This window comes from Pongo pygmaeus, chromosome 16, assembly GCF_028885625.2.
Source record: "Pongo pygmaeus isolate AG05252 chromosome 16, NHGRI_mPonPyg2-v2.0_pri, whole genome shotgun sequence".
Classification (NCBI taxonomy): Eukaryota; Metazoa; Chordata; class Mammalia; order Primates; family Hominidae; genus Pongo; species Pongo pygmaeus.
Genome location: NC_072389.2, coordinates 98794688 through 98819470, shown reverse-complemented (window position 1 = coordinate 98819470; position 24783 = coordinate 98794688). Strand labels below are relative to the sequence as shown.

The 24783-nt window shown below is 45.7% G+C and overlaps 1 protein-coding gene across 1 annotated transcript in view; it reads right to left on the bottom strand.

Annotated features, from left to right (window-relative positions):
• Positions 1-1150: 1150 nt before the first annotated feature.
• The window catches only part of LOC129014423 (spidroin-2-like), a 47469-nt gene continuing 23836 nt past the window's right edge, over positions 1151-24783 (bottom strand). The window contains exon 4 of the mRNA XM_054451845.2: positions 1151-1160. The gene's annotated coding sequence lies outside the window, so the exon portion shown is untranslated. The remainder of the gene's footprint in view (positions 1161-24783) is intronic.

Below are 24783 nucleotides of genomic sequence, written 5' to 3'. Positions count from 1 at the left end.
TGCTGGGATTACAGGCGTGAGCCACTGCACCCAGCCCTCTCTCAGTCTATTGAACCACCCATGTGCTCATGCCTCATTCATGAAAATTATTCCCATCTCTTCCTAGAGCCGACTGCCCCCAAGGCCTGTTGACACTACATGCTTGGCTTCTCCTTGCCTGCCTTTCATCTTCATCAGTGCAGCAGCTTTGGCAGGGCTGGAATGACAGCCTACTAGCTGATCTCCCATTTCCCTCCAATCCACTTTGTCACTAGAGCCAGCATGACCTTCTCTAAAACGCAAATTCAACCCTGAGCTGCCCAGAGATGACTTTCTAGGGTAAAGTCTGCTTCAGAATCCTGTGCTGCTGCCACATAGATCTGCCTGCAGTTATCAAGACATTTCTGCTGCCTCCTGGTGCTCCTTCAGGCTGTCTGCTCCCCAGAAGGGCCACCCTCCCTGACACCTTTCCCTCCCCTCGGTGTTGACCATTGCATCATTGTATCTTCTATGTCCCCTGTAACTTGACCATTCCTCTACTATTACACTCAGCATATGCCTGACAGTTTCTCAGCTCTGGTTCACTTAAAAACGTGCACACCATGTCTTCCCCCAGCTGAATCCCCAGCATCTAACCAGCATTCAGAAAATCCCTGCAGACTAAAGATCGGGAGAGTTTCTGCCTCATCAATAATGTTTCCCTTATTCCTGGGATGACCCCCAAATTGACCTCAGAATGCAGCTGGTCTTGGGTCATAGACCCCTGTGGACAAGAACCCATGTGGCGGTTCAGATTCCTGGGCTAAAGGAAGATGCTTCAAAAGTTCGCAGCAGGGAACTCGCCCTTTAAGGGAGAAGAGAAGATGGTGCAAGCTCCCTCCCTACCCAGGGCAACTGAGGGTGCCCCCAGAAAACTCCCTCTGCCCCCCATGCATTTTCACTGGTCGCCTAGGAGTCCCGCTTGGTATTTATGAGTGTAAGGACTGCTGCTATCACAGGCCATTTAACCTCCAAAGACACCATACTGCTTTTGAGAAGAGTGGCCTCTTACCTTCTATTTCATTAGCCAGGAGCATTTTATGGTTTAATGCTTGCTCTTCTTCTCAGATGCAGAAATGTTAGTGGCTCCTTACTGTGAAGGCCTTTTTCATTCCCTGAGGGCCATCTCACCTGGAAGTAATCTACAGGACACTGGGTTCAAGATCCTCAGCTTGACCTCTGGTAAAACCAGCAGGAGGTGGCCCTCCAGCCCCAGAGGCCCCAGCTCAGAAGACAACTCAGCTTCCAGCTGCAAATGAGACAGGGAGTAAGGAGAAGAATGAATCCTTCTCAATAAATTCCAAACTACCATGTGATATTTTATCCTAAGGTATCATAACACATATACCTTGTGTTATGGTATTTATATTTTCAAATGAGCGTATTCATCACAAACATCATTGCACAGCCAGCAGCCTCAACTCACAGCCCTGGAATCCCACGGCCAGCAGCAGGTCCAGAGGCAGGTGGTCAGACAAAGCTGCAGGGAGACCAAGGCAGAAATAGAGCCAGACACTCCATCAACCAGTCCTTCCTGCTTTGTCCCAACTCCTACTGTGCGCCAGGCACTGCAGGTTCAGTGGCAGACAAGAAAGAATAGTCCCTGCCCAAGGAGTGCTTATCTACACAGTGCGAGAAAGTCTGTGAAGTGTGTTGAAGCCAAGAGGAGCCTGGTTTTCATGCTAGGGGCAAGCAGAAGTCATCGAGGGCTTTTGGCTAGAAATTGAGTTATTGGCCAGGTGCAGTGGCTCACGCCTGGAATCCCAGCACTTTGGGAGGCCGAGGTGGGTGGATCACAATGTCAGGAGTTCGAGACCAGCCTGACCAACATGGTGAAACCCCATCTCTACTAAAAACGCAAAAATTAGCCAGGTGTGGTGGCACGCACCTGTAATCCCAGCTACTCAGGAGGCTGAGGCAGGAGAATTGCTTGAACCCAGGAGGCGGAGGTTGCAGTGAGCCGAGATCGCGCCACTGCATTCCAGCCTGGGCAACAGAGTGACACTGCATCTCAAAAAAATAAAATAAAATAAAAAAGAAAAGAAAAAAGAAATTGAGTTCTCTGGTTTGCACTTTGAATGGGCCATCTGGCAGTTAACAATGGATTGTTGGGGAGTGACAGGAGATGCAGCAGATCAATCAAGGGCTAATGCAGTGGGTAGACCCAGCACCAAGGGAGAGTGTTGAGGAATGGATGTCAGCTGTGTCCGGAGTCACCAGTGCATACAACATGGGGGATGTGAGGAAGAAAAGCATGCAAGATGCCCCCTTGGTTTTTCACTTGAGGACCTAGTGGAACAGCAATCATTTAGAAGATGGAAAAGGCTGAGTATAGAGAGGAAGTGTTTTGGGGGAGGAGATGATTAGAGTTTCCTCCTTTGAGGCCTCAGACAAATCATGCAGCCTGTTTAAGTTTTGTGCTGGACATTTTAAGTTTCAGATATTGTGTGGCAACATCCTGGAAGCAGCTGGACATCCAAGTCTGAAACTCAGAGGGGTGAGAAGGGGGAGTCTGAGCTGGAACCAGAAAGAAGCTCAGAGCCTGCAGAGTGGAAATATGAAGCTATCTTACACCCCAGGAGGGAATATGAACAATGGGATAGCCCCAGAGAGTTTCCATGAGACAGGCTTGTTTCAGAGTAAAAATGAAAAAGAGTTTTGAAGGGAAAGAATCGCCCTCTGCAATAAAGTCCAGATTTTCTGTGCATTAGGAGGTCAGCAAACCATCCATCAGTAGAACCTGTCCCCCCGCCCAACTCCAGTCCTGGTGACACTCCTTTGAGGTCTCAGACAAGACAAGTCATGGAACCTATGAAAGGCTCCAGGTCTTCGTCTGTGAAATGATGAAATGAGTGTCGGACTCGATGGTGTGACCACGACCCTTAGCACTTCACCTGTGAGCCCAAGTCATTCCTCTGCTCACACCTGTATGCTCGTGCAGTGCTAGGTGTGAGGGATGCTCAGGACTGTTGAGAAGGTCCCCACATCGGGACATTCTTCTTTTTTTCTGTTTTTTGAGACAGGGTCTCACTCTGTCACCCAGGCTGAGTGCAGTGGCGTGATCATGGCTTACTGCAGGCTTGACCTCCCAGGCTCAAGCAATCCTCCCACCTCAGCCCCCCAAGTAGCTGGGACTACACGTGCGGACCATCGTGCTTGGCTAACTTTTAAATTTTTGTAGAGACAAGATCTCCCTATATTTTCCAGGCTAATCTCAAATTCCTGGGCTCAAGCAATCCTCTCCCCTTGCTGGCATTATAAAAGTAAGCCACTGCGCCTGGCAGGAAATTGTTCTATAACATTGGAGAACCCGGCCATAAGTAAGCATCACGTGGTGGATGTCTCATGAAGTGCATCTTCTCAGTGTGCTGTCTGCTTCTCAATCCCTGCCTAGGAAAGCTGTAGGGTTCAGTGGTTCTGGTGATGGGCAAACTCTTCTCTTTCTAGGAGGAAAGAAAAGTATCTGTGATGGTGGCAATTGAGAGCCACTCATCACTGTCACATGTGCTACAATCTGTGTTGTAGGCAAGGCCAGCATGGAGATTACAAGGACACCGAGTCTAACAAAACTACCTGCTGGGGCCTGAGTCTGTAGCTCAGAGCCTGGCCATAAGATTCAAACTGCTTACCCAGTCACTCAACCCAAGATCTAGTTCCCACCACGAAGGGTGGGGGGGGCACCAGGGGAGAAGAAGGGGTAGGAAGAGAGGGAGAGAAGAAAAGGAGAGGATGCTGATGCTGAAAGTAATTATAAATAACCATTAGTATTCAAATGCTCACATATACACACACACACACATACACCATAGTTAGGAACTAAAATCCAACTTGAGAAGTATCATAGTGGTGAGGAGGGAGCAGGGATGTACACGTGTGCTAAAATTTGGCCATTAGGAAAAATGAAGTGCTGATAAATGCTATAACACAGATGAACCTTGGACATTATGCTAGGTGACACATGCCAGTCATGAAAGGTTACATGTTGCATGATTCCATTTGCATGAAATATACAAAATGTCTAGACATGCAAATCCATAGAAACAGAAAGTGAACTCATGCTTGCCTAGCGCTCAGAAAGGGAAACTGGGGAGTAACGGCTAAAGGGCCTAGGTTTCTTTTGGGGGCTGTGAAAATGTTTTATTTTATCTTATTTTATTTTGTATTTATTTATTTATTTTTGAGACGGAGTTTCACTCTTGTTGCCCAGGCTGGAGGGCAATGGCGTAATCTCGGCTCACCGCAACCTCTGCCTCCCAGTTCAAGCAATTCTCCTGCCTCAGCCTCTCGAGTAGCTGGGATTACAGGCGTGTGCCACCATGCCCAGCTAATTTTGTATTTTTAGTAGAGATGGGGTTTCTCCATGTTGGTCAGGCTGGTCTCGAACTTCCAGTCTAAGGTGATCCACCTGCCTCGGCCTCCCAAAGTGCTGGGATTACAGGTATGAGCCACCACGCCCAGCCTATTTTATTTTATTTTTGAGACAGGGTCTTGCTCTGTTACCCAGGCTGGAATGCAATGGCGCAATCTTGGCTCACCGCAGTCTTGACCTCCGGGTTCAAGCAATTGTCCCACCTTAAGCCTCCTGAGTAGCTGGAACTATAGGCATGTGCCACCATGCCCAGCTGATTTTTTTACTTTTTATAGAAATGGGGTCTTGCCATGTTGCCCAGGGTGGTCTCGAACTCTTGGCCTCAAGTGATCTTCCCACCTTGACCTCCCAAAGTGCTGGGATGACAGGTGTGACCTACCATGCCTGGCTGGAAGATATTTTAAAATTGATTGTAGTGAAAGTCACACAACTCTGGAGATATACAAAAACATCACGGAGATGTACACTTTCAATGGGCAAATTGTATGGTATGTGAATTATATCTCTCTAAAGCTGATTTTATATATATTTAAAATAATATATTTTTATGTAACTATATAATGCATATTTTATATAAAAAGTGACATATATATAAGTGCACTGAAACACTTGCTCTTTTTGTGTGTGTTGAGGGTGCTTATAGATATTGCCTAATTCTACATGATGACAGATGAAACGCTGACTGTTGATTCAATTATTGAAGTAAGAAACATTCCTCTGTCACAAGAGAACAGAGACTAATCATAAAATGTTGCTCTTGAAAACCACTTGCCAAACTCATTCCATTCCTAGATTTGGTTGGGGGTTGGAAGAAATGTCATAGTTGGTTGTTTGAGAAATGCGATAAAATAAAATACATGTTTTATAATAAATGTCAATTCTGGCAGTTGCAATATGTGCAAAAACAGAACTGTCCCTGCAGGGTGTGAAAGTGGGAGCTATGTTTGGAGGAGCCGTGGAGCAGAGCCAGCGGGATGGAGCATGCCATGAGGGAGAAGATGCTGGAAGCCATGGGTGGGGGGCGCTGGGTATGGGATCGAGAAGACGCGTGACTGGCTACTCCTAACTCTTGTGGCCCACAATAAAGCAGCCTTGGTGGATATTAAAACTGAGCCCTGCTTGTACTTTCTGTTATTATTGTTTTGTTTTATTATATTTTATTTTATTTTATTATTTTATTTTGAGACGGAGTCTCTCTCTGTTGCCCAGGCTGGAGTGCAGTGGTGCCATCTCAGTTCACTGCAACCTCTGCCTCCTGGGTTCAAGCAATTCTCGTGCCTCAGCCTCCCGAGTCACTTGGATTACAGGCGCCCACGACCACGCCCGGCTAATTTTTTGTATTTTTTAATAGAGACGGGGTTTCGCCAAGTTGGCCAGGCTGGTCTTGAACTCCTGACCTCAGGTGATCCACACGCCTCAGCCTCCCCAAGTGCTGGGATTACAGGCTTGAGCCACCGCACACAGCCTGTTATCTTAACACTTGGTCCTGCCCTCGTCCAGTGGCTCTCCAACATGCGTATGCATCAGAATCATTTGGAGGGCTCGTAAGAACACAGCTCACTGGGCCCCTCCTCCACATGTCCAGGGTGGGGCATGAGAATTTACATTTCAAGCAAAGTCGAGATGATACTGGTGCCGATGCTGACACCGAAGCTGATGGCAATGCTGGCGTGGCCAATCTGTGGACCACACTTTGAGTAGCAACCGGAAGGGACCCTGCCAAATGCATTCCAGGGCCGGATGCTAACACACTGAGGATTTTTTCAACAGGGGTTTCTTCAGATCACTCGAGACGTTCCAGGGGCAGAAAGGGTTAAGGAAGAAAGGGAAGTTCTGCCCCTGAAAGACCTGCTGGGGCCCCCATACAGTTTAGATTGGATTCCAGGCTTCTTGCTTATTGATTGCAATCAGTTGTTACCCCTGTAACAAATTGTGTTAAATTATTGAAATAGTAATAGGCGCAGCTGGGTAAATAATGCACAGGACGGTGCAAGTCTATATTCATCAAGAGACTGTCCACACTACACGTCTCCCACTGGGCCTGGCTCAAAACGATTTGTTCCCACCAACCTGATATTTCCCAGTGCTTGACCATCTGCAGACTCCCCAATTGAAGAGAATGAAATCACTCATGTATTTTGTACAGGTCTCTGAACATAGTCTTCAAGGTTTGCCTGCACATATCCACGAAGTGGCCACACGAACATGAATCCTAAGTGCCTTTAATCTGCTTAACAGCATGTATGCTAAAAGTATTTAATATCTCCTGATGGTAACAAAACTCATGATTAGAAACAAGTTACTCTCAATTACATGCTGCGTTAGAGGCAATTTAATGAATTTGAACTCAAAAAGCCTTTGTTTTCAAAATGCAAATTTGTTTTTAAAAAATTGAGATTTGAGATTGCTTTTTTTGCCCCAGTGAAATGAGCTTCATGAAAAACAATGTTTTCTTAAAGAAGCTTTCGCTGTAATGAGATATGGCGGAGACGAGCCGTGGTGGGGCTGATGAGGATTAAGATAGGCTCTTTGGAAAGCACCATGAGACAGAACACGCAAATCGCCATGGAAACCCAGTCACGTAGTTATTGTATAATAGGTTTGCTAATTAGCCTAAAAAGGTAGAAATTCCACGGCCTAAGATCAGGATGGGTGGGTATTAATGAGTAATACAGCAAGAAAATGGAGGAATGGGGCAGCCAGGAATGTCCATCTCTCCCTGACCTGCCAGGTAACGGTGACATGCATGGCTTGGCAGTAACATGCAGTAGAGGGTCTTGCTGTCCTGTTGGAGGTGGGGACACGAGGGTAAGTCATGGGCTAATGCCCAGTCTCCCCAGCCTCGGAGGCCTGCTGCTGCCTCTCTGATGTTTCCAGAACTCACAGAGCCTCCCAGATTCTTGGGCTGTGGGAGAGCTAACCAGTTAGAGCAGGCTGTGCTGTTGCATCCGGAAAGTCAGCCTGGCCCTGCAATCCACAAGGCTCCAGGTACGAGGCTGGACCAAAACCTGAAGGCAGGAGAAGGAGAGGCAAATCCATCCTGGGCGCTTGCACTAGCCAGGCCCTACCCTAGGAACTTTCTCCCACTGCAGCTCATTGGATGTGCTCCTAAAGCCTAGTCAGGATGAAACATTTGCTGGACACCAATTATGTGCCCAACACTGAGCCCTTTTCTCTTAATAGTAATGATCTCAATTCTGATGAAAGATGAAGTAAGGGATAGAACAAGCTCTAGGTAAACACAAAGTACATTAAATATATGAAACTGTCACATTTATTTCAGACCTTTTTATGTGTGTTTGTTTTTTGAGATGGAGTCTTGCTCTGTCGCCCAGGTTGGAGTGCAATGTTGGCTGGAGTGCAACCTCCGCCTCCCGGGTTCAAGCGATTCTCCCCACCTCAGCCTCCCAAGTATCTGAGATTACAGACACCCGCCGTCATGCCCGGCTAATTTTTGTACTTTTGTAGAGATGGGGTTTTGCCATATTGGCCAGGCTGGTCTTGAACTTCTGACCTCAGGTGATCAGTCTGCCTCGGCCTCCCAAAGTGCTGGAATTACAGGCATGAGCCACTGCACCTGGCCCAGGCCTTTTTATGCTTTAAACACAACATTTCAGGTACAAGTAAAGTAACCTCTGAAACTCTCACCAATAGGTAGATCCTTCCTTCTGCGTCTTTAGGCTTTTTGCTACCTAAGTGTTTATTCATAAACAAACAATATTCTGTGTTTTAAAATGTAATGATTCCTATCACATTATGTTTATATTCTGAAGCTCAATGTTTCCATTTGACATTAAGATTGCAAGAACTGTGGGTATTGTCACATGCAGATCAATAAGCAAGCTCAGTAACGTTGCTAGGATTAGCCCATGAATATGGTTGCAAGGCCTGGAGTCTGTATAGATACACACCCTTAAGACTTGCGACTTTGAGGCCTAGAATGTGGTCAGGTGTGTGTCACTGTTCCATGTGGGCCTGAGAAGCGTGCACCAACTCTGCTGATTGGGTTCTCTACATGTCTATTAGAACAAGCTTGTAAGTGGTACATACTTACTGATTTGCATCTGCTGGTGGTTTCTACAGAGTTTTTGTTTTTGTTTGTTTGTTTGTTTGTTTTGAGACAGTCTCTCACTCTGTCACCCAGGCTGGAGTGCAGTGGCGTGATCTCGGCTCACTGCAAGCTCCGCTTCCCCCGGGTTCACGCCATTCTCCTACCTCAGCCTCCTGAGTAGCCTGGACTATAGGTGCATGCCACCATGCCCGGCTAATTTTATTTTTTTTTGTTTTTTTTTTAGTAGAGACGGGGTTTCACCGTGTTAGCCAGGATGGTCTCGATCTCCTGACCTCGTGATCTGCCCACCTCGGCCTCCCAAAGTGCTGGGATTACAGGCGTGAGCCACCGCGCCCAGCCCGAGAGTTGTATTTAAAAATTTAGCAATAAGACTTTACCTGTGTCAATTATTTTGACGATCACACCTTTTCAAAAACATGTATGATATGAGTCTTTTTTTTTTTCTTTTTTGAGACACAGTCTCCCTCTATCACCCAGGCTGGAGTGCAGCGGCGAGATCTTGGCTCACTGCAACCTCCATCTCCCGGGTTCAAGCGATTCTCCTGCTTCAGCCTCCCAAGTAGCTGAGATTACAGGTGCCTGCCACCACGCCCAGCTAATTTTTGTATTTTTAGTAGAGACGGGGTTTCACCATGGTGGCCATGGTTGGCCAGACTGGCCTTGAACTCCTGACCTCAGGTGATCTGCCCACCTCAGCTTCCCGAAGTTCTGGGATTACAGGCATGAGCCACCACACCCGGCCTGATATGAGTTTTATGGATACAGAAATATGAGGCTCAAAGCTGGGACATGACAGACTTAGGGTTGGAACCTGTCCACTTCCAAAGGCAGTCACTTCTCTTTCTCCTAGAGGTTGGTATGATCTAGCCACCCAGCAAATAGAGGCAATTGGGCCTGTGTTGAAACCCAGATCTATGAGGCTGTGAGGCGAAAATGCTCAATCCCTAAACTATCGTGCAAAATCTAGCAAATAAAAATCTACCCATTCTATCTGGAAGACAACCTGAGATAGCCATACATTGAGCGGCTCATAAATGTTACCCGACGCCACCGCATAACATTAGCCACCTCCAAGCTCATTTCCGACCTGCTTCCTCCTACATCAGATCCCATCTGGCTCTTGGAGCTCATTCGCCTCCCTGACTGGCATCCTGCTATCCTCCACTTGTCATTTTAGCTGACCTGATCTTGCCTGCTGACTTTAAACTGGTCCTATGGACTTCCCCCAGCAGTACTAGCTCCCATGTGTGCCCCTACACACACCAGGCCCCGTGGGCCCCAGGACCACTGCCCCACTCCTCAGTGACCCCCTGGCCATCAGATGGCCCGGCAAAGGCAGGTTCCTAAATGAACAACCAAAGCCCATTCCAAAATGTCTTCCCAGCTCTTAAGTCTGATTTTCTGCCTGTTACAATGGAGATGGGAATGGCAGATTCACCACGACACTAACTTAGCTTGGGCCTCAGAGGCCCTCCTTTCCAAAGGCCCCTTCTAAGACGCTGTACTTAATTTTATCTTCTCAAGGAGGATTCAAAAAATCCTAGGAACTTCAGGTCACCCAAAACCTGGGTCCACCCCTGCAGAAGTGACTCTTTCTTGAAGATCTCCTCGTCAAATAGTGAGGTGCTTTGGGGAAGCTGATGGGTTTAATCCCAGGATTAAAGCTTACATGAGAGGAGCAGGCCTTTGCCCGTCTCCTTCCACTTGTGCATCAGGCTCAGAGCCTTCCCCCATGCCACCTGGGAAATGCTGGCCTGGGTCAGCCCTGCTCCGCTGTGGCCTTCAAGCAGAAGAGGCTTCAGCTCCCAGCTCAGCAATGTGCCTGGGCCCCGCCCTGCTCCAGCTGTGTCCACTGGGCTCATGGGGAAGGGCCAGGACCAAGCCAGATGATCTGACATGATGGAAAGGGAAATTCTCAGCATTCCTTCTGCAGAAGACATCTGCCAAGTGCAGTGCAGTGAGGGGCAGCAGGCTGGGGTTTTCTCAAGCAGCCAAATGCATCTTCAACCCTAGCAGAGTTCAGTGCGGAAAAAACTGGGTCATCTCTAATGAAGTCGAGTTTCAAGGGGAACAGGCATCCGCTGTGGAGCAGGAGGCCGGGAAGGGGAAGACCATGGGGAGGCTAGGGGAGGACACAGAACGGAGCCCTGAAATACTCTCTCAATGCACACAGACTTCCAGTTTTGGAAAAATGTCTTTATATTCCCAGAAATGACCCAACGGAACAATCAGATTACATTATTTTCTCCAGTCTTCAATGCACAGTGATGGTTCCAGATGGAAGGGGCCAAAATCCTATTTTTAACTCTGTCTTGACTGTCACACTAACCGACCACCGAATGTTCCTCAGCAGGGACCCAAATGTTCATGTTCCTTTCTCCCCACCCACAGGGCGGGCTTGGTGGGGAAACATCAGCCTGGCGCTGTGAACTTCCCAAGCCAGCTTCAGCTGCTCAGCTTCCACCAGGGCACTGGAGGGATCTCTAGAAGGCTGCCAAGAGCCCTCTCTCACCTACAGCCAAGGGAACACTCTACGAATGACTTCCTAACAGACTCTCTTAGAAGCCTGTGCATTTTAATGTCCTCTTGACAAAGCCAAGTTTTCCTTCAAGACTCAGCTCATTGACTCCTCCACAAAGTCCTGTCCAGCCACCTCCCACCTGGAGGCTGAACCAAGCCACTACCCCCACCCCAGCATCTCTGCATGATAGCACTTATGACTGTATAATTGCCTACTTCTTTTTTTTTTTTTTTTTTTCTTGAGACGGAGTCACTCTGTTGCCCAGGCTGGAGTGCAGTGGCACAATCTCCGCTCACTGCAAGCTCCGCCTCCCAGGTTCACGCCATTCTCCTGCCTCAGCCTCCCGAGTAGCTGGGACTACAGGCACCCGCCACCACGCCAGGCTAATTTTTTTTTTTTTTTTTTTTGTATTTTTAGTAGAGACGGAGTTTCACCATGCTAGCCAGGATGATCTCAATCTCCTGACCTTGTGATCTGCCCGCCTCGGCCTCCCAAAGTGTTGGGATTACAGGCGTGAGCCACCGCGCCCAGCGTTAATTGCCTACTTCAACTCCATCTTCCTCGCTCGTCTTGAGGCATCACATCCCCACCCTCCCCTCCTGTAGCTCCCTCTGTCTCCACACCCTAGGGAGTCCGCAGACACCTTTCCCTTACTGCCCATTCAGTCATTATGATTATGAGCCAGCATTTGACAAAGAAGCTATGACTTGGAAAGATTGTTTGCCCAAGGTTCCAAAGCTGGTAAGTATCAACACCTAGACAACACCCAGATCTTCTGATTCTGAGTCTGATACACCTTTCATTGTTCAGTGGCTACTGGTAACAAGGCTTTAAGGAAATAAAGATGGAGGGAAGCAATAATATTTTGATAAATGCAGCTCCTCTGCCCCCAAACAGAAGAATTGAATGATAAATTGTGGCCGAAGGCACAAGAAATAAAACAGTCACAAACTAAAATGCCTACAGAGGCCAGGCAGGGACTGTGATGCCTGAAGCAGGCCAGGTGGTGAGGATGAGCCCTCTGAGAAGGTATGCCCAGCTCCGGGCCCAGACTTTATTCAGAACCAACAGATTGCTGCCACCAGCAACACGGGCCCATAATGGCTTATTTTATGTTTGTAGTTAGAATTTGGGCTCTGATATGAAATCGTCAATACTTTTAATAATGGCAGGTAATCCACATGTTTAAAGAAACAATCTGGGGGTTGGTGAATAAAACACATCTGCAAGCTGAGCACATACAGGCCACCAGTTTGCAACCTCCTCGGACATCAGATCAACCAGTAGCACATTAACCTCACTCAGCTTCCTGGCTGCCGCCTCACTGGGAGGCCTGGGGCTTCAAAGGATTCAGACAGAAAGGGTGGCCCTCAGCAGCGAGGCTGCCTGCTCCAATGTAGCGTCTTGCTCTTCTGCACGTGTATCCTCACAACTTGCAGTGGAATCACTGCATGATTTTTGTCACCCAGGGGGCCATTCTGATCAGTCAGCCTCCGGGGGATGACGATTTTTTAGTTTGTGTCTGATTTGGCATTTACTTTGCTCCTACCAGACTTTCGACCACTTTCTTACAGGATGCCTTTGAGATTCTTCTTTAGGTATCCCCTGAACCTCACACAGTAATTGCAGAAGAATGAACACTTCACCAATGGGAAATGGAAGAACAGATTGCCTCCCAAACCTTCAGCCCACTCCCTCCTCCCTGTCCCTCTTTGGGCATGTCTGTCTTAAACCGGCTGACAGGCAGACTTTCCACAGACTGCTAGAGTGCTGCTGCTCCTAGCATGACTGAGCATCTGCCATGTGCCAGGCACTGTTCCTCATCAAATCCTCGAAACAATCCTAGAGGACAGGTCCTAGCTTGGTTCTGTACTAACAGATGAGACTGAGGCTCAGAAAAGGAAAAAAACACACTAGTAGCAAAGCTGGGATTTGAACCCAAGTTAGTGTAATTCCAGAGTTCACACCCAGTGATACCAGCTGTTATGATCCTCATTTTACAGATGGCTAAAGAATTTCAAAGAGATTAGAAAAATTTCTGTAAGTCACATCCAGCTGGTAAAAGAAAGAAAGAAAAAAAACAAAAACACCTCACAATTACATCAGGTCAACAATACACTCAGACCCAAGGGGCAATTCTAGATCTACTTCTAAATTTTAACACAGGCCTAGTTGAAATGAAAAAAAAATGATGCAGCTAGGCACGGTGGCTCATGCCTGTAATCTCAGCATTTTGGGAGGCCAAGGCAGGAGGATCACTTGAGGCCAGAAGTTCAAGACCAGCCTGGGCAACATAGCAAGACCTCGTCTCTACAAAAAAAAAAAAAATTATCTGGGCATAGTGACCCATGCTTGTCATCTCAGCTACTCAGGCTGCTGAGACTGGAGGATCACTTGAGCCCAGGAGTTGGAGGCTGCAGTGAGTTGTGATCACACCACTGCACTCCAGCCTGGACAACAGAGCAAGACCCTGTCTCAAAAAAAAAAAAAAAGAAAAAGTGATCCTAATAAGAATGTAAGTTTCATGCTGGCTTTGCTCTAATCCCAGCTAATCATGCCTTTCACTAAAAAGCTTAAAGAGTACACATGACCTCATCAGGTTGAATCTTCGCATTTGCATGTAAATCTGATTTCTTCCCTGTTTACAAGTATGCCCTTATCGCCCAGCTTCTTGATATTCAGTGTGGTATGCAGCAATAGCAACATCTGAGAGTCTCCCAGAAATGCGGAATCTCAGATCCCACTCCAGACCCACAGAATCAGAACCTGCAACGTTAACAGCATTGCTAGGTGATCTGTTTGCACAGGAAAGTTGGAGGAGCACGTGACCCCAAGAAATCTCAAATAGCAGCAATTTAATAAACATTTCTCTTCGATGTGTCTAAAGACAGCATGGATTAATAAAAGCTGTTTTGTTTTGTTTTTAAAATAAAAAAACAAAGACAGGGATCTTGCTTTGTTGGCCAGGGTAGTCTTGAACTCCTGGCCTCAAGCAATCCTCCCGCCTTGGCCTCCGAAAGTATTGGGATTACAGGCATGAACCACCACACCAGCCAAAAGCTATTTTTTTTAAATACAAAGAGTCTACCTAGAGACAATGCCCCCAGACAAGAGCCACCTGAGTGGCCCACAGTGAACTGTCTCAGAAATGTCATTTCTCAGGTGAACAAGCCAGCTTTTCAGGGCCCTGTGTTGCACCTGAATCCTAAGCTACCCGCTTACCTAGCCACCAGTATCACCAATATCACTACGGCGACTCTGCCTCTTCACCCACCGCACGCACCCACCCTGCCTACAACTGTTCTGGGCCTGTTCTTCCCAGAGCTGCAGGGAGGGTGTCATGGGTTTATCAAAAAAAATGGAAAAAGGAAGGAAAAGTGGCTTTCAAATTCCTTTCAAATGACTAGAGAATAAAACTGGTCTTCGGCCATATGGAAAAAAAAAATGCACCCAAAAATGAGGTAATAGGGGAATAGCAATGAACCTCAGAAGCTGTCCTTAAACCAAACCTACGATGAGTTTGGAAATGTCCTTATAAAGCCATATTGGACATGCCACTGGTGATTCCTCGGTGGCCTGGCTGTGTGTGGTATGGGGCTGAGACCAGAACCGTGGAATCCTGGGTTACAGGAAGGTCGGAGCTGTTTCAGTCACCAGCCAAATCTACAATTAGCCCTTCGGGGAGATATTTAGGAAGGGACCCCTGGCTGGAAGAAGGACCCAAGCCCGGGAAAGCCAGGAGCCTTCTCCAGAGGGCGTTGCTTGGCTTTTCTCAAGGCTTGCTGGAATTTCATTATCCCATTCACGGAGTACAGATGGGAATTTAATAATTAATTAGGGAATTGCTCACCCCAGAGCGCGTGCAAGGGGATTATGCAAATCAGTCGAGATTGTGGCAAACGGCTGAATATTTTATAGTGTGTTTAATTTGCAAACACTACCCACTGAGACGGCTTAGGTAGGAAACCTATAATAATAATTATTATCACTCATCAAAAACCACTTGAGTTTCCATCAAACTGCCTTCCTTTCAACTGCTTCCACCAAACACTTCCCCCAAGAAATGCAGTATTTTTTAAAAAATGAAAAACAGAAAGTAACTGAAATTCAAAAGAATATTAGGAATGAAATGAACCTGTCCAGATAAAATAAAAACTAACCTGGACCCTACCTTTTGCCAGCCTACAACTCTTGTAACACTCAAATATCTTCCATCCTGATAGTTTTCTCCTCTAGATACCAACTGAGCTAGCAAGCTGAACACAAAAGAGAGCAATGTGTTCCCCTGTGTGCACTCCACACACTACTTAATGCATTAATTAAGCCAACCATTGATTCTGTAAACACCCCTATATCCTTCCTATAAATATTCCTTTGCTTAAATAATCTGGAGCCATTTCCTATTACCTCCCAACAAGTGCCCTAGCTGCTCTAGCTTGTATAGATAATAAGGGCTAGAGAAGCCCATGCTCCACGGACTTCTAGCTAATTCCACCCGTTCCACCACCAGCACCGCCACAGGTTGAAGACTCAGTCCTCTAGAACAGGATTGGCAAATTTTTTCCATAAAGGGCCAAATAGTAAATATTTAGGCTTTGCGGGCCATACGGTCTCAGTTGCAACTTCTTAACTCTGCTGTTGCAACACGAAAGCAGCCTCAACCAATATGTAAACAAATGAGCATGGCTGTGTTCCAATAAAGCTTTATTCACAAAAACAGATGGTGGGCCAGATTTGGCTGCCACCCAAACCTTCTGGCACTCGATATTATGCATTTTGTAAAGCATTCATGCAATTTTCTTTTTAATGACTCTGAGCATAAGTATATGTAAACCTAAATGTATTAAATTAAACCAGTGGCTCTCAATGGGGGACAATCTGGCCCCCTGGGGGACATCGGGCACTATCTGGAGATCGGGGTCATCTTTGTGGGTGTGTGGGTTGAGCAGTCAAATGGGGTACCAAGCTTAGAAGGACCCCAGCCCCACATTTAATTTAATGCTCTGCTGTTGCTGTCTTAAAATTCTTTTGTTGTTGTTGAGATAGTCTTGCTCTGTCACCCAGGCTGGAGTGCAATGGTGCAATCTCAGCTCACTGCAACCTCCAGCTCACTACAACCTCCACCTCCCAGGTTCAAGTGATTCTCCTGCCTCAGCCTTCCAAGTAGCTGGGATTACATGTATGTGCCACCATGCCTGGCTAATTTTGTATTTTTAGTAGAAACAAGGTTTCACTACGTTGGCAAGTTTGGTCTCAAACTCCTGACCTCAAGCGATTCATCCCAAGGCGCTGGGACTACAGGTGTGAGCCACCACGCCCGGCCAAAACTCTTAATACATATTTGTACAAGAGGCCCCACATTTTTATTTGGCATTGGGCCCCACAAATTATACTGCCAGTTCTGCTAGATACACAGAAAACAGTGACAATTGTCACAACTGGGGAGATGCTCCTGGCACCACCTGGTAGAAGTCAAGGATGCTGTTGAACATATCACAGCCCAACCAAGAATGATCAAAACGTCTACAGTGCCAAAGTTGAGAAACCCTGGATTAAACCATGTGAACTTGCCAATAATCTGCTATTTTTAACCTATAAATATTGTAATTTTATATGTACAGTCTAATTTAACTGTTTTATTTACAATCCAGGAAAAAAAATCCTCTCTCAATCTATGATTTTTTATTTTTTTGCCCTTTTAATCACCCCCAATTTGTGTACTCATGAATTTATCTGTTTTCTGTTTTTTTCTAGATAACTAATACAGGTTCAGCATCCTAATCCGAAAATCTGAAATTGAAAATGCTCCAAAATTCAAAACTTTTTGAATGTCAACATGATATCCAAAGGAAATACTCCTTTGAACATTTGAGATTTTGGATTTTCAGATTAGGAATGTTCAACCTGTGTGTACAATGCAAATATTACCAAATCTGAAACACTTCTGGTCCCAAACATTTCCAGTAAGTGATACTCAACCTGTACGGCAAATAGCACAAACTTCTAAGATTCAGAAGCATATTCAGGCCAGGTGCGGTAGCTCACGCCTGTAATCCCACCATTTTCAGAGGCTGAGGCAGGTGGATCGCCTGAGGTCAGGCATTCGGGACCAGCCTGGCCAACACGGTGAAACCCTGTCTCTACTAAAAATACAAAAATTAGCCAGGCGTGGTGGCGCATGCCTGTAATCCCAGCTACTCAAGAAGCTGAGGCAGGAGAATCACTTGAACCCAGGAGGCGGAGGTTGCAGTGAGCCAGGATCACGCCACTACACTCCAGCCTGGGTGACAGAGCAAGACTCTATCTCAAAAATAAAATAAAACAAAACAAAACAGAAAGAAGCATATTCAGTAAAAATGAATCCCCCCACCCCAGCCCGCCCCCATCTCTGCTCCCCTCTCAGAGAAATCCCATCTTTCATTTTCTCATCTGTCCTTCGCAGCTATTTTGTAAATGGAGGCATTCTGGCCATGATTACTCACCTATCTTCTTTCAGGATGTCCTTTATCTGCCCCCCAACCCACTCACAAAGGCTCCCCTACTGCTGGCCCATCTGCTTTGCCTCTCATTTTACCAGGGACACTGACTTCCCTGACAAGAGTTCCACTTGTCCAGAGCTTTCTGCTCCCACAGCTTTGTCTCTTGGAACCAACTGATTGGCTTTCTCTGTTCCCCTCTTCTGAAGTCCTGGCTGAATAAAAAGTCGCATTCCACTTCCTATTTCCTACTTTCTCTCCCTTAGTGTTCTTTGTCACAGAACATATGATTGCTCTATTTAAAGTCTGCTGGGACCCAGCACCTGTCGCAATCATTGAACAAAATGAAAAGCTCTTGCACTTGGTTCACGCCAAACCTCTATACATAGACTTGACCCCTTGTGTCTGTTCCAGCAAGAGCAGGAAAGAGACAGTTTGATGTTGGAGACTCTAACTTCCTGGTATCGATTTTGACTTGAAGAGCAAAGGAGGGGCCACCTCTCATTATGAGTGTGAGTGTGGTTGTGTGACTACCTATATGCTCTTCAATTATTAATACTACTTTTGAATTTATCCAAAGGACCATCAAAAGCAACCAGAAAAGCATAAGCAGGCAGAGAACACCAATTCAAGAGAGCAATTAATTTATTTAGTAGTATTTAACCACTATCTTAATTCAAGGGTGACACTTCTGGTTGGGAGGAGAAACTCCCAAGAAAATGTGGCTCTAGGCTGGGTGCAGTGGCTCACACCTGCTATCCCAGTACTTTGGGAGGCCGAGGCGGGCGGATCACGAGGTCAGGAGATCGAGACCATCCTGGCTAACACGGCGAAACCCCGTCTCTACTAAAAATACAAAAACAATTAGCCGGGCGTGGTGGCAGGCACCTGTAGTCCTGCTACTCGGGAGGCTGAGGCAGGAGAAAGGTGTGAACCCGTGAGGCGGAGCTTGCAGTGAGCGGAGATTGCGCCACTGCACTCCAGCCTGGGCCACAGAGCGAGACTCCGTCTCAAAAAAAAAAAAAAAAAAAGAAATAGAAAATGTGGCTCTAACCCCAGCTAGCAGCAGACGGGGGCTGGGAGGGCAGCTGGTCCCTAGTAGTCTGCCTCCTTTGTCTTCTTGACCTTCCAAATCCCACAGTGGCCAGGCTTCATCTCCCAGGAGAAGAGCTGCCTACCCATGTGTCCCCTTCCCCTGCTAGGAGGTGAGAATGAGCCGCAGAGGCTGGTTGTCCTGGCTGTTATGACATTGGGGGTGGCAGCTCAGAGCTGGAGAGAAGCCTGGGCCACATCATTGATGGGGAAGTTTGGTCTCAGACGCCTGAGTGGGCCCGGCTCTCACCTCCCCAAGCATGGCTGTCATCACCCTGGCTGGTGGAGAGGACTGAGAGGAAGCAGAGGGGGCTCACCAGCTCTTCTAGCTCAACTGTTCTACCTCGCAGTGCTGCGACCGTATGTTCCTCCAGGGAACACTGGGTCCTCCCCAGTGCCAGCTACATCCCTGTCTAAATGCATGCTTGGGATGGTGAGCATCAAGAAGGAAGGGTGCAGTGTAAGCTAGGGACAAATGAATAGGAACAGACGAGCCTCAATCCTAACTTCTCAGATTCATTAGAATAGCATGTGCAGTATATATATATATTTTTTTTAGACAGAGTCTTGCTCTGTCCAGGCTAGAGTGCAGTGGTGTAATCTTGGCTCACTGCAAACTCCACCTCCCAGGTTCAAGCGACTCTCCTGCCTCAACCTCCTGAGTAGCTGGGATTACAGGTGTGTGCCACTATGCCCAGCTAATTTTTGTATTTTTAGTAGAGACGGGGTTTCACCATGTTGGCCAAGCTGGTCTTGAACTCCTGACCTCAAGTGATCCACCCGCCTCGGCCTCCCAAAGTGCTAGAATTACAGGCATGAGCCACCGCACCTGCCCTGTGCAGCCTTTTTTGTTGTTGTTGTAGTAAAATGTATGTAACATAAAATTTACCATTTTGACCATCTTTCCATGTATAGCTCAGTAACATTAAATATATTCACATTGTTATGCAGCCATCACCACCATCCATCTCCAGAAGTTTCCCATCATCTAAAACTGAAACTCTGTATGCATTAAACACCAACTCCCCATTCCCCACTCTCCCCAGCCGCTGGCAACCACCATTCTACTTTCTGTCTCTGAATTCTACTACTCTAGGTGCCTCATATAAGTAGAATCCTTTTGTGTTCTGGCTTACTTCACTTAGCAAAATGTCCTCAAGCTTCATCTATGCTGTAGCCTATGTCCCAATCTCCTCCTTTTTCAAAGCTGAGTCATATTCTTCTGTCTGAATATGCCACATTGTGTTTATCCATGCACCTGTTGATGGACACTTGGGGTGCTTCCACATTTTGGCTTTTGTGAATAATGCTGTTTTGAACATGAGTGCATAAATGTCTGTTTGAGCTACATAGAGTAAAAAAAAAAAAAAATACCTATTCCCAAATCCTACCTTGGGAGATTCTGTTCAGTAGCTCTGGAGACCAATGGGACCTGCATTTCTAACGAGATCCCCAGCTAATTCTAATGCCAGACCAGGTGTGGGAAACAGGTGTCTAGATTGCTGAAGAAGTTGTGCTAATCCCAGCAGCTAGTTATCTTTGCTGTTTCTTTGTAATCATATGAAAGTAAGTTTCATCCGCGCAAAGAGGGGCTGGGCTGAAGCAACACCTTATAGCGTAAAGTCTCCCTCTCCCAAATCCCACCCCGATCATGAGCGTAGAAACAGCTTCCATTTTGTAAACGTCAGCTCAACCATCTGAACAAGCCAAGTCTGATTTTCCTGTCTACAATAAGGAAACAGTCTCAGACACAGCTCGTGCACCAGGACTCAAATTCTCTCTGACCCTCAAGACCTTGCTGTTTTGCTCATGGTTTCTACTGTTCTCACTCTGCTAAGCCCACCGTAGCGCTGCAGGGTGACTCTCTCAAAGTGGGAGATGCAGCATCTCTCAGAGGTGGGCTGTCTCCTCCTTCCTGGAAAGCTACCATCCACATCTTGGAACCCGTGAATATGACTTATGTTTCATCTTCAGGAAACCACAGTCTTCACTCTTAGGGTCTTCAATTGATTGGAAGAGGCTCACCCACTTTATGGAAGGTAATCACTCTACTTAAAGCCAACTTGGCATAAATGTTAATCACCTTTTTCAAGTACTTTCACAGCAACATCTAGACAGATTAGTGTTTGACCAAACTGGGCACCATAGCCTAGCCAAGTAGACACATAAAATTAAGCAATTTGGAGTGCATAACTCCAAAATCTAGAGATTTATAAAAACATAAGGGGAGGGGTCGGGTGCGGTGGCTCACGCCTATAATCCCAGCACTTTGGGAGGCTGAGGCGGGTGGATCATGAGGTCAGGAGATCAAGACCATCCTGGCCAACATGGTGAAACCCCATCTCTACTAAATAGAAGAAAAAAATTAGCCAGGCATGGTGCTGTGCACCTGTAGTCCCAGCTACTCAGGAGGCTGAGGCAGGGGAATCGCTTGAACCTGGGAAGCAGAGGTTGCAGTCAGCCGAGATCGCGCCATCGCACTCCAGCCTGGCGACAGAACAAGGCTCTGTCTCAAAAAAAAAAAAAAAAACAACAACAACAACAAAAAAAAAAAAGGGGGGGAGGAAAACAAAGACGTAAAGATGTTAAAGACTGACTACTGTAAATAATAAGACTACTATGAATTTATAATCACAATGTCTATAGTCGGGATGCTGTTACTATTATATTCTGTTTGCTTACAGAAAAATATTTGAAGAATCAAATAGTCAAAAGCAGAAATCCAGAAATTGTCAAGAGAATTACAATTATTGAGCCTCACTGAATGTTCACACTGCTGAGTAATAAAATTACAAATTATTTTACCTCTACTAAGTCATAGAATTTTAGAACTAAGAAGCATCTCAGCAGGGCGCGGTGGCTCACGCCTGTAATCCCAGCACTTTGGGAGGCCGATGCGGGCAGATCAGGAGGTCAGGAAATCGAGACCATCCTGGCTAACACGGTGAAACCCCGTCTCTACTAAAAATACAAAAACAATTAGCCGGGCGTGGTGGCGGGCGCCTGTAGTCCCAGCTACTCGGGAGGCTGAGGCAAAAGAATGGCATGAACCTGGAAGGCGGAGCTTGCAGTGAGCTGAGATCGCGCCACTGCACTCCAGCCTGGGCGACAGAGCAAGACTCTGTCTCAAAAAAAAAGAACTAAGAAGCATCTCAACTTGGAGTCTATTGTTTTATGTAAAAGAAACCCAATAAAAGATATTTTCAAAGTCTTGGAAGAGGAATCCGAACATAAATGAGAGGAAAAAGACTACTCAAAAAGTTGATAAAGCTTTAGAATTCGGAAATATGTTTGGGAACATTTCAATAAAAGAAGTGAGAAATTACAGACTCCTAATTTGGTGAAAATGAACTTATTTAATTATCTTTAGATTTGTTTATAAAAGAACTGAGAGTAAAGTCAGGTAAACTTAATGGACTATGAACAAAATGTGCTCAAAATAATGAAATCAATCGAAATCATTCTGACATTAAAAATTGTAAAAAAATATTTTAGATATGTTCAAAGATGAAATTCACTAAGAGAAAGGTGTTCTATTTCTAACAGAAGCGATGACTAAGCCCTTAGATTTTTACATAATCCAATTAACTGAATGAATCTTTTGAATGCATTGGGAAAAGATTTGTCTTAAAATCAGATTAAGTTGAATTTGCTCCCAAAATACTGGCATCAACAAGATAATTAAACTTATAGTACACACTATAATGAAGAAATCAACAATGAACTGCTATTGAGCTTCATTGATTTAAAGAGTTCAATGACTATTAAGATTAGTCATTCAGCAAACCCAAAGTACCCTAAAACTTCACGGCTCATATATAAATCTTGAGAGGTTTTCTCAATTTTACAGTGGTCCTAAATATGTGCATGATCAAATCAGAAATTAATTGGAAGTGAAACAAATTATTTCTAAAGTGTTAAGAATAAAACTCAAATTTCTATCAGCCATGCCAGAGGAAGGAGTGAATGATCTATTTTCAGTGTAGAAAATATTACCTTCTCATAAAAAGAGGCAATCAAAGAGTGTACAGAAAAACTGTGGAAGGACAAAAGCATTGTGGAGGTCAGTCTGGCAGTTAATAAAAAGATCATATAATTTTTTTAGATAGTGCAATGATTGTGGTAGTTGAACTTTTAAAAATTTGCATTTTATTGAGTTCATCCTCATTCTAATACTCATTTTTGCACCTAATTTTACAATCATAATTTTGTATTTTAAAGGAGGGCTGCCAAATTTTATTAGCTTCCAGCTCCACAAAATCTGGATCTCCCTATGCCCTAGTCTGAAGGTCATACCCTATTAAGGGTCATATCCTAGCTATACTTTGCAACCAGGCCACAAACTCAAATGAACTCAACCTTTATCGGGTACCTACCATGTCCTAGACTCGGGACCTCCCCAGTCACGCCTCTCAGCCGCATAGTTCCCAGGCACGCTCTAAGACTCCCATCTAATACCACCCTTCCTAAGCCTTTAAAAAACCAAAAGCCAAGCCCCAAAGATCTTTGTGCTTTTATCTTTCCCCAGAAACAGTCTCATAGAACACACAAGAACACATACTTGGGAGCCCAGCTGCCTGGGCTTGAATTCCAGCAACCTGACCTTATAACTTCGTGACCTTGGGAGAATTACTTCTGCGCTCTGTGACTCAATGTTTTCTTCTCTAAACAGGGATAATAACTGTATTCGTCCCTTCTCTTACTGCTATACAGAAATACCTGAGACTGCGTAATTTATAAAGAAAAGAGGTTTAATTGGCTCACAGTTCTGCAGGCTGTACAGGAAGCACGGTAGCATTTCCTCGGCTTCTAAGGAAGCCTCAGGACACTACAATCATGGCAGAAGGCGAAGTGGGAGCATATATATCGCATGGCCAGAGCAGGTGGGAGCGAGAAGCGGGAGGTGCTACACACCTTTTTTTTTTTTTTCGAGATGGAGTCTTACTGTGTTGCCCAGGCTGGAGTGCAGTGGTGTGCCTGGCTAATTGTATTTTTAGTAGAGACGGGGTTTCACCATGTTGGCCAGACCGGTCTTGAACTCCTGACCTCAGGTGATCCACCCACCTCGGCCTCCCAAAGTGCTGGGATTACAGGTGTGAGCCACCGTGCTCAGTTGGTACTACATACTTTTAAACAACCAGATCTCACAAGAACTCACGATGGTGAGGACAGTACTGAGAGGATGGTGCTAAACCATTCATGAGAAACCACCCTCCATGATCCAATCACCTCCCAGCAGGCCCCACCTCCAGCACTGGAAATTATAATTTGACATGTGATTTGAGTGGGGACACAGATTCAAATCATATCAATAATGATACACATCTCAGAGTACTGTTGTGAGAATGAGGCAACTGTGAGTGCCTAGAAAATGCCTGGCATATGTTCCCAGACACCTAGCAAGGTGTTTGGCAGAATGCCTCGCATATGATAGGTACTCAGTAAGATTTGAGTTCATTTGAGTTTGTGGCCTGGTTGGAAAGTGTGGCTAGGGCATATGACTTAATAGGGTATGACCTTCAGTAAATTAATTGATTTCTCTGGTCTTGGGTTTCTTTTATGTAAAACAGTAGACTCCCAAGTTGAGATGCTTCTTAGTTCTAAAATTCTATGACTTACAAATAATTTGTAATTTTATTACTCACCAATGTGAACACTCAGTGAGGCCCAATAATTGTAGTTCTCTTGACAATTTCTGGATTTTTGCTTTTGACTATGTGATTCTTCAAATATTTTTCTGTAAGCAAGCATAATGTAGTAGTTAACAGCATCCCAACTGTAGACTTTGCGATTATGAGTTCACAGTAGTCTTATTATTTACAGTGGTCAGTCTTTAACATCTTTACATCTTTGTTTTCCTCCCCTTGGTTTTTTTTTTGTTGTTTTTTTTTTTTTTTTTTTTTTTTTTTTGAGACAGAGTCTTGCTCTGTCACCATGCTGGAGTGCAGTGGTGTGATCTCAGCTAACTGCAGCCTGTACCTCCTGAGTTCAAGCGATTCCCCTGCCTCAGCCTCCTGAGTAGCTGGGACTACTCAGCTAGTGGAAGCAACAAGAGGACAAGGAAATAAAATGCTCCAGGTGACTCTTGATTGCAATGAAAAGATCTTATTTTCGCAAATTCACAAAACTTAGGGCCATGTGAACACTGTGCTGGGATCCCTTCCCAGGCCTTGGAAAGGGCCCTGAAACTGAATTTTCCAGGTTGAGAGAAGCTGGATGCCTGTGTTAAGAGATA